Here is a 17,614-nt window from a genome sequence, read left to right as displayed (position 1 = left end):
ACAAGCCAGAAACAGATGGAAAGAGCTGAGGGAGACCTACGTCCAGCAGTAGACGCACACAGGTTAGGATGATGATATATATATATATATATATATATATATATATATATATATATATATATATATATATATATATATATATATATATATATATATATATCTATATATATATACTTTAAATATGTACTTTTAGGATAATTCGCTGGTGCCTACGAAGAGTAGGCACTCCAAAAACGTGACGAAGAGTATAATTTTTATTAAATTTGGTGAGTATTATTTGTAATTTCATGCCAGTGAAAACTATAGTCACTAGTCATTAATAAGGAATTCCCTTTGACGAATATCAGTGAAATTAATCATTTGTGTGTATTTGTATGTGTGTGTGTGTATGCCAACGAAAACTGTTATTACTGAAAAATTTTCGGCAAAAACAATAAAAAAATTAAGAGAATAAAGAGAATTAAAAAGAATAAAGTAACAAAATTATCTCTGATGAGTTCTAATACTCTAGAAGCCAGGGGAGGTCAGTATGCACTTTTATGTCCACTCGGTACCTTATAGTGTTTTTATGTTTTTTGGTGCGTATATTCTATTTCCAGGGGACCAGCCTGAAAGCCTGTCAGATAATTTGTTAATAACAATTTAATTATTTAAATGATTGTATCTCCTAAACTATTAAAGATGTTTAATTACCAAATATTACCAAAATGAAAATTGTTCCTCTTGGAGTATAAATATAATACAGCGGTCGGATGTAGTTTTCTGGTTTTTCCACTCTGACACTTTCACTGACAATTCACTTATGACAAATATCAGATCACTTTATAATAATACCCTCAGGACACGGGGAAGGTATATCAGTTCTCATATTCCTAATCTTCTTCTTCTTAGAGTGCCATATCCCTACGGAACGTCGGCGACTACCATGCTTATAATATTTTTATACTGATCTCGGTCTTGCGCCACGTGTAGCAATTGGTCCGCTGTCAAACCCGTCCACTGCCGCAAATTCCTCAACCAAGAGAGTTTCTTCCGTCCTATCCATTTCTTTCCTTCGATTTTACCGTTGAGAATTAGCCGAAGGAACTCATATCTTGGTCCTCTGATTATATGTCCAAGATATTCTAGTTTACGCCTCTTAATAATATTTATTAGAGTTCGTTGATGTCCCATTCTTCGAAGAACTTCTTCGTTTCTGGTTCTGCTAGTCCATGGAATTTTTAGTATCCTTCGATACAACCACATCTCAAACGCCTCGATTTTATTCATGATATCGGCGTTTAAAGTCCAAGTTTCACATCCATACAAAAGTACAAACCACACGTAACATCTTGTAAACTTTTCACGGATTTCCAAGTTTAATGAGTTATTGGATAATAGAGGCTTGAATTTTTGAAATGAGTTTCTTGCCTGTTCAATTCTACATCGAATTTCGAAGGATGGATCTAGATTTTGGGTAATTCAACATCCAAGGTATTTGAATCTCTGAACTCTCTGCAGCGGTTGTTGGTTTAATATCAGTTGGGTTGCGCCGATATCCACTCTACTGGTCACCATGTATTTAGTTTTATCGATATTTATCGACAGTCCCCAATTTGTGCATTCCATGTCAACTCTATTAATTAGCTCCTGCAGATCGTCGATGTTTTCAGCTAGAATCACAGTATCGTCGGCGTACCGTATATTGTTAATTATTTCTCCTCCTATGATAATTCCTTTTTGATCTTTTAAAGCTTCCCTAAATAGATTCTCAGAATACACGTTAAAGAGGGTGGGAGATAGTATACAGCCTTGTCTTACGCCTCGTTCAATACTGATTAGCTTTGATTCTCTGTTGTTGGTATTAATAATGGCTGTTTGGTTCCAGTAAAGTTTGGCAATAAGTTTGATGTCTTTCTCATCTAGTTAGATGCTCTGCAAGGCGGTAATTAGTCTGGTATGCTGGACGCGATCAAATGCCTTTTCAAAATCAATGAAGCACGTATATACGGGTTTTCTTACCTCCCAACATCGTTGAAGGAGTGTTTGCATAGAAAATAGTGCTTCTCTAGTTCCAAGGCATCTCCGGAACCCGAACTGCTCTTGACTAATTATTTCTTCGCACTTGTTGTTAATTCGATTTAGAAGAATATGCAACAGTATTTTAACGGCATGGCTCATTAAACTAATGAGTCTATAGTCGCTACATTTCTTAACGTTTAGTTTCTTAGGTAGAGGAATAAAGATCGATTTTAACCAGTCCGATGGAATTTCACTGGTATCATATATTTGATTGAAAAGTACAGTGAGTTCTTTTATATTGTCCTAATAATGAATCTTAATTATTAATAAATCATTTAGAACTATTTTAACAGTTGAACAGTTGATTTTTGATAAAGCGTGTTAGGTATAAACACATAAGTAAATCAACTTACTTTAAATTGATTTAAATAAGATTTTTTTACTTTTGAATTTTGAATTACTTTCAAATTTTCTCTTTGAAGTCATAAATTTAGCCCATGAAACTTGAAGTGTTTAATGGTGTAATTAATCTACACATTTTAATAGAAACATATCGAGGAAAAAGGATTATTACAGTTCGGTCCCGAGAAATAGTTAAAGAGCACTGATAGGTCTTTGAAAATATCGATTAAATCAACAATTTAATAAGAAGTGTGTATTTTATTTTATAATCAATGAACAAATCCTAAAATTTCCTAAAACTGATCTTTCACATGTTTCGGAAATATAAGAATAATATAAAGTTTGGTTTCTAACTTTATTCTACTCATCACTCTCATCACGCGATTTATGTAACTTATGCTATTTTTGCAACTTTTGTTTGATTTTTGGGAAAAAATTTATTTATTTATGTCAATTTTAGTTAATTTATTGTGGAATTACATGGTGATTTTAGATTAATTTTTTTACTTAAACACATTTTTATATATTTTATGAGATAATGCCCTTCTATCATATCAAGAAAGGAAAATAAAGAAATTGAAGCCCACAGAATATTTATTGGTATTTATTGATACTGAAAATTGATTATTTAACACGTAACAATTAAATAGAATAATTATTTAGGGGGTTGGTATTAGAAGGTGAAAATATTAAATTAAAAATAGTCACACATTTTAATACCGCAAGTTATTTAACAAAAGGCTGCTGATTTGGAAACAGGAAATGGATAGGTATATCTGATATCATTACATATATTATGTAATACTACACCGATTTGTCATTGGCATAATTTTTTAAACGTTTTTAAAAGACGGAACAACGAACAACGCCAAGTAAAAAATTATAACATGCAATAACATACCTTAAACACGTAACAGCAATAACAGCCATCCAAATTACTCTCTAACTATGCATAACTACACTGTAACATCAATCAGCTAGTCCCTTGAAATTTAACAATAAATAATATGCGTCTGTATTATCACATTTTATTAGCACAATTCATATTAGCAATGTTTGTAGTGTCTAAAAGGTATCAAATGGCAAAGATTAAAGATTTTAATTTTGTTTGGTATTTTTATAAGCACCAAAACTAAAAAATATACGAGGGAGCACCAATATAATCAAGATATTCTAAATAAATTTTTTGAAACATAATTCGAACGTATATATATATATATATATATATATATATATATATAAGAGAAATAGAGGTAGAATAAGAGCAGTAGAAATGGAGTTCCTGAGGAGAAGCTGTAGACTTACAAAAAGAGACAGAATTGAAAACGCAGAGATTAAGCGGAGAATGGGAGTGCAATCAGACATAATCGACTATATAGAGGAGAAGAGACTATCCTGGTACGGCCACGTCAGAAGAGCGGACAGAGGACGCTGGATAAACAAAATCACAGAATGGAGCCCGAATGGAAGAAGAAAGAGAGGAAGACCCCGAAGGTCATTCAGAGATGAAATCGACGAGGCTATGGAGAAAAGAACCCTGCGAGATGGAGACTGGAATGACAGGGAAAATTGGAGAAAACGGTTGAGTGAAGGAAGACAGTGAAAACTGTGGAAATCCTTAGTAGTAGTAGTATATATATATATATATATATATATATATATATATATATATATATATATATATATATATATATATATATATATTATATATATATATATATATATATATAAATTATATATATATATATATATATATATATATATATATATATTTATATATATATATATATATATATATATATTTATATATATATATATATATATATATATATATATATTAATATATATATTAGTACCCTTTACCAATATGTCCTGCCCAAGCGTATCCCTTGAGGTCTTTTTTGGTCTTCCTCTCCTACTACTTCCTGGAATCCTTCGATGACCAGAGTTCTTCGTATTGGGTGATTAACGTCTCTACGTTGAGCATGACCAAAACCATCTTAACCTATGCTCTCTCATCTTGGCAACAATTGGTGTCACCCCTATACTTCCTCTAATATACTTATTCCTAACTTTAACCTTTTTCCCACTCCACTCATCCATTTAAGAATTCTCATTTCCCTTTAGCTTCATTGGAATTATTTTGTCACACACAACACACAACTAGCTTTCTTCCATTTCATCCATCCAACCCTAATTCTACTGCATGCTTCTCCATCTATTCTGATCTAGATCCTAGGTACTTAAAACCAGAACTTTTCACAATCATTTCACCATCCAAATATACCATTCTATTTGTACTAACTTCATCTTTAAATGAACGTTCCAAATACTCTGTTTTTGTAATACTAAGTTTTAAACCTTTTTCCTTAAGAGCTTGTCTTCACTGTTTTAATTTTTGTTCCAAGTCGCTTTCACTATTTCCTACTAATACTACATTATCAGCATACATTAAACACCACTGAATATTACTCTGTAGTTTCGCTGTTATTTGATCCAGAACTAATGAGAAGAAATAAGGACTTAGCACCTAGCTTTGGTGCAATCCTACTTTTACATGAAATTTATCAGTCTCTTCCATATCTGTCCTAATACTAGTTGTTACTCCCTCATACATGTCTCTCACAATCTTTACATATTCACCGGTGACTCATTTCTTATTGATTGCCCACCACATAATCTCCCGAATAACTCTTTCATATGCTTTCTCAAGACCAATGAATACCATATGAGCGTTTGTTTCTTTCTTCCTGTATTTTTCCATTAATTGCCTTATAATGAAAATTGCGTCTATTGTTGATCTGTCTTACATAAAGCTAAACTGATTATCGAATATTTCGATTTCTTCTCGTATCCATCTATAAATTACTCTTTCCCATATTTTCATGGTGTAAGTAAGTAGTTTTATGGCCCTGTAGTTTGTACATTGTTGTATATCTCCCTTATTTGTGTAGACAGGTACTAATACACTGCTTCTCCATTCGTCTGGTATTTATCCAACTTCCATAATTCTATTAAATAGACCTGTTAACCAATTTGTCCCTGTCTCGCTTAATGCTTTCCACACTTCCCCAGGAATATTATCTGGTCCAACTGCTTTTCTTTATTTTTTGAATTGCTTGAGCTACTTCTTCGTTTGTTATTTTGGTCACCATTGCTGTTACTGTCTCTCTTAACTCAACTAGTTGTCTATTAAATTCTTCATTGAATAACCTGTCAAAGTACTTTTTCCATCTCTTTTTGGCATCCCTTTCGTGAATTAGTATTTTACTATTTTTATCTCGGATACATCTAATCTGATTAAAATATTTTTGCTTTCTTTGCTCTATGTTTGGCTACTTTATAAATCTTAGCTTCTCTTTTACTGAAAGACAAACAACATTGTTTTCAACACCCAGGTATGTATAATAATTTCAGTGCTCCTATCCAATCATACGCCAAGTTAGATTCAATGGTTCTTCTAGTTTCTTTGTTCTGCGGGTGAAGCATACAAGTGTGTTTTGTCAGGATTCGCCTTAAGATAGTTAGCGTCAACTGTTAGAACTGCGATAAGTTCCTTTCTACCTCATTATATGCCTTCTCTCATCTGTACACACCCGTATTATCTGCATAAATTTATTTTCTAGTGGTTGACATATTAGACTTCTCATTAATGAAAATATAATATAGCAAAGGAAACAAAACATTACCTTGAGGCAAACCGTCCTTTTGGTATCTCCACAGACTGTTCCTCCCTTGCACTGATACGTAGAATCTTCTGTTCTGCAACATATGCTTGATTTTTTTAGAGAGGCGATGTATATTGTCAAATATGTAGTTTGCGATGGCTTAACATGCCATAAGCTGCAGAGCAGCCCCAGCTACCATTCGTTTCTTAAATGAATCGTCAATATATTGCGCAAAGTTTAAAACCTAGCTCCAGCAATATATTCCAAATCTAAAACCAGCTTGTTCCTGTATAATCTTTTCTTTTTCCACAGATTGGGCAATTCTTTCCACAATCACTTTTTCAAATATTTTGTAAAGTGTAGTAGTGGAATTTGGCAAAAGTTTTAATGCTCGTTTTTGATTTCCTCGGTGTGGGCTTTCCTCCAGATTTTCATAAAGTTGCGACTTTCAGCACACGTATTCATCCACTCTACGAGTCATTGGTTGGTAATAGGCCTAAAAAGGTTTATCTGGTATCTCCTCATGTTGTCCGGATATCAGGACATATATATATATATATATATATATATATATATATATATATATATATATACTAGCATCCTTTTCCATACGTCCGTATAAAGAGAGAAAGAGAGCAAGCTAGTAGGAAAAATAACAGACAAGATATTTAAATAGAGTACGAGTATTTTATGAGCATAACGAACTAAAAATTTAGCCATTTAAGCAGCGTGTATAGAAAACAAAAGCCAAACATATTAACTACATTAAAATAGTTAAATGTGTTCTTCTAATCAATTTGTTTGGACTGACGTTATACTAGAAGAACTACTTAAACTTTAATAATAACAAAATATGCTTATTTTAAAAAATTGGCAACAGATTTGTAACTACTACTGACAAAAAAACAAAAACGTAGAGACACCAGTAAGACCAACTAAAAACTAAGAATACTCTTTTTGGAATTTACAGGCTGTGATCTGACAGCGGTAAAATCGAGAGTCGCACTATAATTACAATGAAGCAAATGTCATGGCAAAAGAATATCCTGATTAGGCAAAAATACGAGAAGCTGAACAACTGGCACTTGGCAACAATATGCACTAAACCAGGAAAATAGGGAATGCCTGCACTTGACAACGGTTTTCTTGGTCAGTGTCGAATTCTAGACTTTTCTTGTTTGAAAATGAACTTGAAGTCATGTTCTGTCAACTAGACTCTTTTTCTACATAGTATACATTATTTTTTGAACCTTGATGCATATTCGTTCGGTCCCAATGCTTTTTCTGGACGTTTCAATTCTTCCCCAAATAGATATTTAGTTTTATGGTTCAGATATTCGGTAAGCTTAATCCTTTAAAGTTTTTATATCTTCTCTTTTTTATGGTGGTTCTTCGAGTTTATATACAAGTAATATATGCGTTAGTTTTCGATATACTAACTGCGCAAGATTTTATTCTAGTAAAATATCTAAAAATATAAATTTTATGTTATTTCGGGTTTAGAGAAATTATTAAATTTAGTAAATTTGTATGTTATACTTTCAAATAGACTCATATCACAAAAGTGTCAATTGCATAACGAAGCCAATACAATGGTATTTATCTACGAATTTTAGGCCCTGTTAGAATCTTGTTGTGAAAACATTGATATACCGTGCTCAAACCATTGCTACCTCATTAATCTGTTTGTAAAATCCGTCAGACCCCTGGAAATATATTATACTAAGGCAGTGAGAAATCGTTGACCCTCGTATATTATATTTTAGCACTAAATTAGCAATATTATCGAAATACTATGATTTTAATAATTTGTGGTTTTGTGTTTATGGGTATACTACTTTTTATCGCCTTTACCTTCACCTTAAAAATAAAATAAAAAATCATTGTCAGAACTAAAAAATATCGTTTCTTTGAAATATACTCGATCTGGTTCATTTTTGTGCTTGAATATACATTTTTGTTTATCGGAATAACGTATATCAAATTTTCGGTGTTTATACACTGAAGAAACTTAGTAGTTGACAATAAATAAAGAAAAAAAAAAGAAAATGATCCAAGTCCACAGAAATAAAATATGATTAAAAATCTAAACTACAGGTAAAAATGCTTTATTTTCCTGGTTAATGAATACTAGTATGGCGCGAAGATATTTTCTCTTACTTTCGTTTATTTTATGAACACCAGGAAAGGCTAAGAGCTTTATCGACTTTAACTTTTGGACAGTCACACCTTTTTTTAATACATAACACTTCTCCCATCCAATTAAGTCACTGAAATTTTTCTTACTCGTTACTCGAGCAAAATCTTTATCTGAAGCAGAAAATCTATAACCGAAAACTAAATTTATGATCATTGGTATCAAAATGTCCATTGGCTACTAAGAAAATGTATAAGAATATAAACATTCGGTTTTTCAATAGCCCTATACAGTGGTTGATCTAAATACATAGTTTTCGCTGATAAGTTGAAAGCTGTCCTGTATTCAAGGCTTGTAGAAGCCATAACGCTATTTTGTTCCCACCACGAGCCTACTGTCTTTCATGCCAGATGCTCATTAACCCATCTGACGTGTATTCCAAAATTGTAGCATGACAATTGGCGGCTGTACTGCTCGTACTGCCTTCTTGAATAACATTAAGAGCTTTAACTGTTTTTCTATGATGTAATTTCAACTCAGTTTTAGCTTTTCTTGATACACTAAGGTCTTTGTCCTTGCTTCTTAAAATAAGTAAATCACAACTCTTGCAAGTATCAACTTTAGGTCTTCTAAAAGAAAGATTTAGAAAATCCTTTATAAAAACTCTCCTACAGAATTTGTATGTTGTCGTGCAGTCAGAATGTTTTAATTTAAAAGCATTGAATATCTTATTAACATTGAAGTCCGGACTGAGATGTTCTTTTTCCCCTTTTTAACGCCTGTCCTAGCTCTCGTCCCTCGGGAAGCTATTGATGTTATCTTTTACCATCTGCCTATCGTGAAGAGTGTACTTAAAATTTTTAACACCTCCTCGTTTATTCTCGAACGATATATGCCCCTCCTTTTTACGCCTAACACGAATCGTCATAACTACCAAGGCGGCGACGTTGTAGTGGTAAAATTTCGAGCGAATTATCTGTTAAATATCTCGTACTAACCTCATGTTTTGGAACAGGGTTTTTGCAGCTTACATTTTTGTGTAACATAGGGTTTTCCATTCAATCTAGCTTTACTCCGTTTTTTTCTTGTTTATTTCGTTTTCTTTTTATCACCAAACGTACCAGAATTCATAGATTTTACTTTAAAATACAAATACGGAGACAATAACAATCGATTCTAATGACAACACGTCAACCAGCATACTGGCACCACCACTTAGCTGATATTCTTGATAAGCATTGCTGAAGAATCAGCATCATCACTTGCCATGTTATTAAATACATACTACAGGATACTTAAATAAAAAGATTAAGTGTTCCGAATAATGATATCTCCATATCCAGACCGATATCCAGAGGAGTTTGGATAATGATATCGCCGTATAAATTGCAAATAGCGATAATATGTGATGGTCTTAAAAGAGAACGAATCCAGTTATACAAAATTATCGCCAAGATGTATCGCACATATCAAAAACATTACGATACTTCCATATAGTAAGGACTAGTAAAGATCAATTAAAAGTTATCTAAATTCCTAGGCAAGCTCTATCGAGGAGTCACAATCAGATAATTATGGTGTAATAAAATTATTTTTTTATAAATTTTGTTATAAATAAGCTGCTGGCATCCATAAAAAAATGCTACTAAAATTATGCAAAATTACGTTAAGTTGCAAGATTAATTCTCATATTCTCTCTCCAGATGCACTGAAAATTCTTATACCGATTCAGATTAACCGCCTAATCCTGGGAACACACGAATGCTATAAATAGTACATATATACCACAGGAAGAAACGCTCTGATGAGGCAGCAGATGCCTAAATGCAGTATCCATAAAAATAAACATTTCAACATGAGGAAGATCACCAGTGAGCGTCAGTACTGCGTCCGTTGGCGCATTACCTTTGATAATGTTAAGGTCGCGGCATATTATCGTGCACGTATATTTTCCGGCACGTAGCGTTTCCACTCCAGCAATTGGACTGCGCGTTCACATTTTCATACATAGAACGTTTCAGTTTGGTTCGGTGAAGATATGATCTCGCTTTTCTCGACAAAAATTATGTGCAATTGCTCTTCTACTTAACGATGAAGAATGAAAAACTGTGTTAAAAAGAAGGTTTGAAGTACATCCAATGCTAAGAGAAAGGAAGAAGGAATGTGAATACTGGACTTAATACAGAGAATTAATTGATGACGATGAAAAATATGGATATTTTAGAATGAATAGGATTCAGTTTAAATATGTTTTAAATTTAATTTCACCTTAATACATATCAAACCAAAAAGTATTTTTTAAAAGTACAGTTAGCGACGAAACATCACGAACAAACAATTCCAAACCACGGCTTATAAAAGCCCCGGTACCATTCTTTAATATTTTTTTATTAAGTTAATAAATTCAACGTATATTGCCGCAGCACTAATTAAAAGAAATCAGAAAATCAGATATTTGCACTTTACACACTTAATTACTTTATTTAAACCCAAGATGTTATTATTTATTGTTATCTCGTAAGTGAAAAAATACTAAATGAGACGTGATAAAACATTTAAAAAACAATAAAATGAATCTTTTAACAGCGCAGTCGATGAACTTATAAATATGATTGTCAGATAAGATAATATGATATCAATTTACTATGCTGTTGAATTTAGTTTACTATATATTTTATTTGTATTCTGTTAATACCCAGCGGATCAATAAAATGTCTGCTGAAATGTTTATAAAATCTAGGACAAAATGTTATAAATAATGTTCACATATGTAAATGTACATAATTTCCACGAGGAATGTAACAGAACACGTTTAACAAACGTCATTTTATTTTTTTTTTTAACTTTTTTATAACAGCTCGAGAACGACTAGATCGATTTGGCTAATTTTGATTTTGAAACACTTGTAGAATTCCAAGAAAGGTTTAGAAGGTGAGAAAATATGTAAATTGTAAGAAAATGGTAAAAAGAACAATTTTATTTTCATATACAAACAGTTATAAGTATAGTCTTTTTGATTGGTCTCAGTAAAACCACGACTATCTTCACGTCTATTTAGTTCTTTTACTTTTCACGCGAATGTTTAGACAAAGAATATAGACGCATTTGCGTCTATATTCTTTGGTTTAGATTTCGATACCCCACCAAGCAGAAAATTTTATTTTTCTAAAATTCAATATAATGAAAAAATAAAAGAATTAAACATAGATACAAGATAATAATGAAAAGTTAAATGATGAACAAATTCTATATTATACGAGTCACTTCCCATATCAGTTGGCCCAACGTTAGATTGATAAGAAAATTCAATTTTAGAGAACAAAAATAAAAGCGCAGCGTAAATTTTAAAAGTTTTACTGCATCGAACAACATTTTTAAATTTCCTAATTATAGAAAATATTTTATAACGTAATGAAAAATATTGATTAAAGAGAATAATAATAAAATTTAAAAAACGCATAGAATATGTAATATTAACAAAAAAAATGTTTAAGTTTACCGCTGAGTTACATTCCCTTTATTTTTAATGACATCCACAATTCTTCGAGGCATACTTTTTACCTTTACCAAGTTCTGACAAAATTCTAATGTAAACGAATAGCATATTTCTTGCAATTTTTCCTTCAATTCGTTGACGGACCTGGCAGAATGTTTTCTCAAAGCTTTTTTCATTTCTCGCCACAAAGTCTCTATCGGGGACAAGTCGGGATTGTTAGAAACCCATTCCAAAAGTGGTATGCCATGACCTTCAATCCATTTTAAATTCTTTTTTGAGGTATGACAACCTTCGCCGTCCTGTTGGAAGACAAAATCTTCCGCTGATGTTAAACGGTGTTCCATAATCGGTTATAGAGATTCTTCTAAAATATTCAAATATTTGTCCATGTTTACAATCTCATCGATAAAATGTAACTTTACCACACCTTTAGACGACATGCTGCCCCAGATCATGACAGATGCAGGAAATTTGACTTTTCTGTTTAGATACTCGGGATGGAAAGCTTCATTGTTTAGCACCTTTAACGGGTGAATCCAGTTTTAAGAGTTTTTTAAAGAATTTGTTAAGGAATGCTATTCACGAGTTGAGTTATCTTGGCTAATAGTATTATGTATCTGGGTATATTAATGTTTTATGGCGATTTAGTGGGGTACACCTTATATTATATTAAAATATTTATTATAATTTAGCCTTTTTTAGCTTAGTTTGGACTAAGATAAGATATTTCAAGCATTTTTTTAAGGCAATAACCCGTGGTTGACAGACTGCAATTCACTAAACCACAGGGAGGCTAATAACTGTAATGTGTAATAAGAATATATTTTTTGTCCGGATTCGTATTTATAAAATTGCATAAATAATAAATAATGCCAAATATCTGGAAAGATAAAACGTATTACAAACAATATACAGAACAAGATCTTCAGTCTGCTTTTGACATGAGCCAACGAAAAGCCGCTGAACAATTTAATGTGCCAAGAGCAACATTGCAGTTTAGAGCAAGCGAAAAATGTAATGAACAAACTACCCTTGGTCCCAATCCTATTCTTTGTTTGGAGGAAGAGAATCGTTTAAAGCATTGGATCATAACATGCCAAGACAAAAGTTTTCCAGTAAGAGTGGAAGATATACAAGACTCAGTTAAAAATTTTCTTGACGCAAATCCACGTGCCAATCCTTTTACTGACAATCGGCCCGGAAGAGGTTGGTATATATTCTTTTTAAAGCGACACCTAGATTTAAGTCAGAAAACTTCAGAAGCGGTAACGACAGCAAGTTCAGTTGTGTCTGAAAAAGATATAAAAAAATGATTCACCGGCGTACAAGAATACTTACATCGTAAAGGTTACATTGATATTCTTCAAGACCATTCACGTGTTTTAAATGGCGATGAAACCTGCTTTCTTTTGTGTCCCAAAATAAACGAGTGTTGGCTGTAAAGGGAAGCAAACATGTATATCAAAAAGAGACTTACTCCAAAGTTAATTTGACGGTTATGTTCACCTTTGCAGCATCTAGAGAAATAACAGCACCAATGATTATTTAACCTTATAAAGGAATTCCTAGCAATCTTTTAAATTCCATTCCACGAGAATGGGGCATATAATATAGCGATACGGATGGATAAAGAATGAAAACTTCTTTGAATACACAGGAAACGTCTTATATAAGTACCTAGTTGCGAAAAACACTAACTTCCCAGTCATTTTGTTCGTTGGTGGACATAAAACTCACTTAACCATTCAAACTAGTGAATTATGTAAAAGTTACAAATTATTTTAGTGGCATTATATCCCAATGCGACCAAAATTATAAAACCTTCAGATATTACTGCATTTAAACCATTAAAGGCAAATTGGAACCGGACAGTATTAAAGTTTAGACGCGAAAACCCGAACTTAGTAGTTACCAAAGAGAATTTTGCATTGGTACTAAACACAGCCATTAGTCAATTAAAGTCAGATTCCATAATTAATGGCTTTAAAGCATCTGGATTGTATCCATGAAACACTGGAGCAATAGATTATTCCAAATGTTTAGGAAAGACCAAAAACCCGAATAAAGGTATTAATCACATTTCTCTGACAAAATCAATAACATTTGAAGATTTTGTACACACAGTTGGAGCCGCAAAAATATTAGAATTTAAAAGTTTGGATTATTGTGAAGAACTAAATGGAGATTCAAATTTGCTCTTTAATATATTTAATTTATTTCAAGATACCATACATCTACCCACGATTCAGACAACAGAGACAGGCGGAATCACAAATGATATACAAGATCTCTCTATCGTCACAGAAACCCATATATCTTCAGATATTACACGTAACTCTGTAGGTGGCAATGAAATGGTATGCAACGTACAAGATATTCCTGGTATTACAGAAAAATCTACTTTCCAATTTTCGAATTCAACTTCCAAAAAAAGGTTATATTACATATAAAAAAAAGATGTCACAGAAGATACAATGACTTTAGATATTCAATCGACATCCAATTATCTGCCTTTAATTCTGTTTTTGGCCAAAACCCCATAAAGAAAGGGCAAAAAGCAAACAGAAAGGTTGCCTTTCGTGCTCACTTCTTCAGATCGTCAAAATGCAGAGAGGCGTATTATTGAAGAAAAGGCAGAACAAGAAAAAATATAATAAGAACGAAAACAAAAGCGAATTGACGCAAAAGTAAACAACAAAGGTCAAAAAAACAACGAAACCAAGATGAAAGTAATATAAAAAATTGCCACAAGAGTCAATTCCGGGAGCAAAAAATGTCAAACTGTTGTGAAGAATAAAAAAAATGCTACAGTAAATTCAGGTGATATTGCAGATAAAAATATTTTGAAAGCAGACACACTTATTGATCGTACAATTAAAAGCACTACTTTGAAAAGTAGAGTAAGAGTACATATACCAGACTTTATTATCCTCAAAGAAAAACAAGAATTGTCACGGAACCAATTTCCTGATTCTGTAAAGGAAAACGTTAATCTGCCCACAATTGATAACATCTTTTTTGATTTCTGCAACAATATGAATTCATAAAATTTGAAGAATACATTCCAAAGCATATTATGTAAAAATTTGGAAACCAGCAAAGAAAAACGTACTAGTGAGTCGGCTAAAAGAAAGGGGGGAGAGGGATATCCAGAACATGAAAAAAACGGGTGTGGCAGTCCAGTGTTACTGCCAGTAGAATTATACTTCTATAAACGCGTTCGCCGTTACAAATTTATATGGGAGTTAATCTGGACAATCATTACATATGTAACGCTATAGGTAAGAGAGAGCAGAAAGAGAAACAGAATTAGGTGTATAAACAACATTTGACCTGTAATAGGAGTATAGTAAATGAAAGATTGAATTAATATTTTGATGAATAGTAATGGAAATAAAATACCATTAATACTAATGTGCAGCTATGGAGTCTTGGACAAAGAAGTGAAAAAACAAGTACAAAAGACAAATAGACTGACATGATGAATTAATAACACTATATGGCGAAACAGACACAATAACACTAAAGTGAAGTCAAGAATTTATAAAGTCAGTGTAAGACCAATAATGACATATGTCTCGAAAACAAGACCCGACACAGCCACAACACAAAGGCTACTGGAAACGGCAGAGATAAGAGTGAGTGTACTGAGAAGAGTACCGTAGAAGTACTCTTCTCAGAAGAACTCTTTCTTCTACTCTTCTTAGAAGAAGTAGAAGAAGTGTAGAAGAAAATGTACCGTACAGTGTATAAGCGAATTGACAATAAATAGAAAAAATTAAAATGGAATAACCCCATAAGCAGAATGGAGGAAACCCGTGTCGTCAAAATAGCAAGAGGTAAGTCACCAGAAATATCAGACGGCCGGGCAAAAGACGGATTGACAACCTTCCATAGATGTATTAATTCGCCAATGAACAAGCAGAATTGCTTATAAAGAATAAGAATAAGAAAAAGAAATTCAATAGGATTCGACCTTGGGCCAAGCTATGTATCAAGTATCAAGTTTTTAGGATTTTTCCTTTATAGCTAGAGCACATAAAGGCAAAAAACAGACAGACAATAACTATTGAGTCCTTAATAATAAATATTAAAAGGGTCAAAAATTTTAGTATATAGTTTGTTCTCATAAATTGTGGAGATAATTACAACATATTCAACATATATTCTAGCGAAAATAAATGAATTTATTCAATATACTAAAGTGAAAAAAAAAACAAAATAACCCAAACAACTCTTTTCTGAACCTTAAAACTTGAATTACTAAATTTTTAGGTAACTGAACTAAGCCTCACTTTTATTAATAGCGTCTTGGCGCCATTTTGTAAGATACTTTTAAATGGGACCACAGAGAAATTAATACATTATTTGAAAGCACTTGTATAAATTATTAGGTCTCTGGATTTTTTTTATTCTTTGTGCCACCGTTTCAACCCTACTAAATTGTGAAAATCTTATTAAATTAACTCTCGGTGAAAAAATAATTCTGTCTTCCCAGATGGATAACGTCACTAGTATCATATATAAGCCAAAAAATCTTAATTTAAAAATAAAATCGACCTTTTTTGAGATTTATCTCCATTTATCTCCAATCATTATATTTGTCCCTTTCATCTCTACGCCCATGACTACTATATGTACTAAATATCCAATAATAAATAAAATAGTTTGGAAAATTAAATAATGTATAAAATTATCTAAACAATATTAACAAAAATATGATTTTTCCATTCTTTGATTTTTAAAACCAAGGTGACAAAAATCAGAACATAATAATTAAAAAAATATATTCCCCCATGGGGTCAAACTTGCGACTTCTGGTTCTAAATACCGCGCTTCAACTCATTCGACCAGTAACCTTAAATAATAAGGTGGCTAATCAATGTCATTATTTGATAAGAACGTTATTAAGATGTCAATTTTTTGGTTGTATTTTGTGTTTGTGTTTATTTATTTATTGTATTCCAAAAATGGAAAGGTTATTACGAATCATAGAGGTTCCAGGAAGAATATTTATTTGTAAAAGACTTTGGCCAAATATATTTATCTACCGAATTAATATGAAATATTAATAATATTAATAAATATTAAATATATTTACAAAAGAAACATTTTTATTCTCGAGAGAGAAAGAAAGAGAAAATATATCTTCTGTCTCTCTATTACCTATATCTTACATATGTAATGATTTTGCCGATTCACTCCCGTACAATTTCCAACGTCGAACGCGCGTACAGTCCATCTAATTTACTTACCGTTGCACGTCATTATTATTGACAAAGATCGAAGTTGACATAGTTGCCAAAGTATAAAAAAATCCTGAATCCATTTTAAATCAAATAGGTCACATAATTATTGCAAAAGTGGATTATACAACAAAACAAATTAATGTATGATGTAAATAAGTAGAAACAAAACAAGAGTTAAAAAATAATCTTCTTAAAAACAATTTGAGCCGCTTGTATGCGTCGTATAAAGATGTAAAATTAAATACTTAAACAAAAACAACACTTTTTTCATTACTTATTAACATTAGTCAACACCGCAACTGTCAAATAAGTGTTACCAATTTATGCCAAAATATCACCTTCGTTTGATTACAGTTACAGTGTGTTCCGAACAAATTTTCTTTATAAAAACACTTTATAATGCATTTATACAAATTAAATGAAACATATTATTGTGTATTTCTTTAAGTTAACATTAATAGAAATCTTTAAATATTATTTCTACGCGTATATAATAAAATATGTCTAGTGGCTGTAATGCCAGTGTACTCGGCAAAGTGATTCTAAAAAAGAACACACCTACCTAAATATACACACCGCCTAAATATTTTGTGTTGGTATCATGTGATCTCACGAACTATGACGCGGATGACGTGCAACGTTAAGTAAATTAGATGAAGTC

General features: G+C 32.0%; 1 protein-coding gene across 2 annotated transcripts in view; it reads right to left on the bottom strand.

Annotated features, from left to right (window-relative positions):
* HisT (Histamine transporter) overlaps nt 1–17,614 on the bottom strand; it is a 212,599-nt gene that overhangs the window by 176,351 nt on the left and 18,634 nt on the right. The window contains exon 1 of one of the 2 annotated variants that reach the window (XM_072546308.1): nt 3,305–3,493. The exons of the other annotated variant lie outside the window; for it this stretch is intronic. The gene's annotated coding sequence lies outside the window, so the exon portion shown is untranslated. Of the gene's footprint in view, nt 1–3,304; nt 3,494–17,614 lie in introns of those variants that run through there. 2 annotated transcript variants of the gene reach the window in all.

This window comes from Diabrotica undecimpunctata, chromosome 1 (genome assembly GCF_040954645.1).
Source record: "Diabrotica undecimpunctata isolate CICGRU chromosome 1, icDiaUnde3, whole genome shotgun sequence".
NCBI classification, from domain to species: domain Eukaryota; kingdom Metazoa; phylum Arthropoda; class Insecta; order Coleoptera; family Chrysomelidae; genus Diabrotica; species Diabrotica undecimpunctata.
This window is presented reverse-complemented; position numbering and strand designations above follow the sequence as displayed.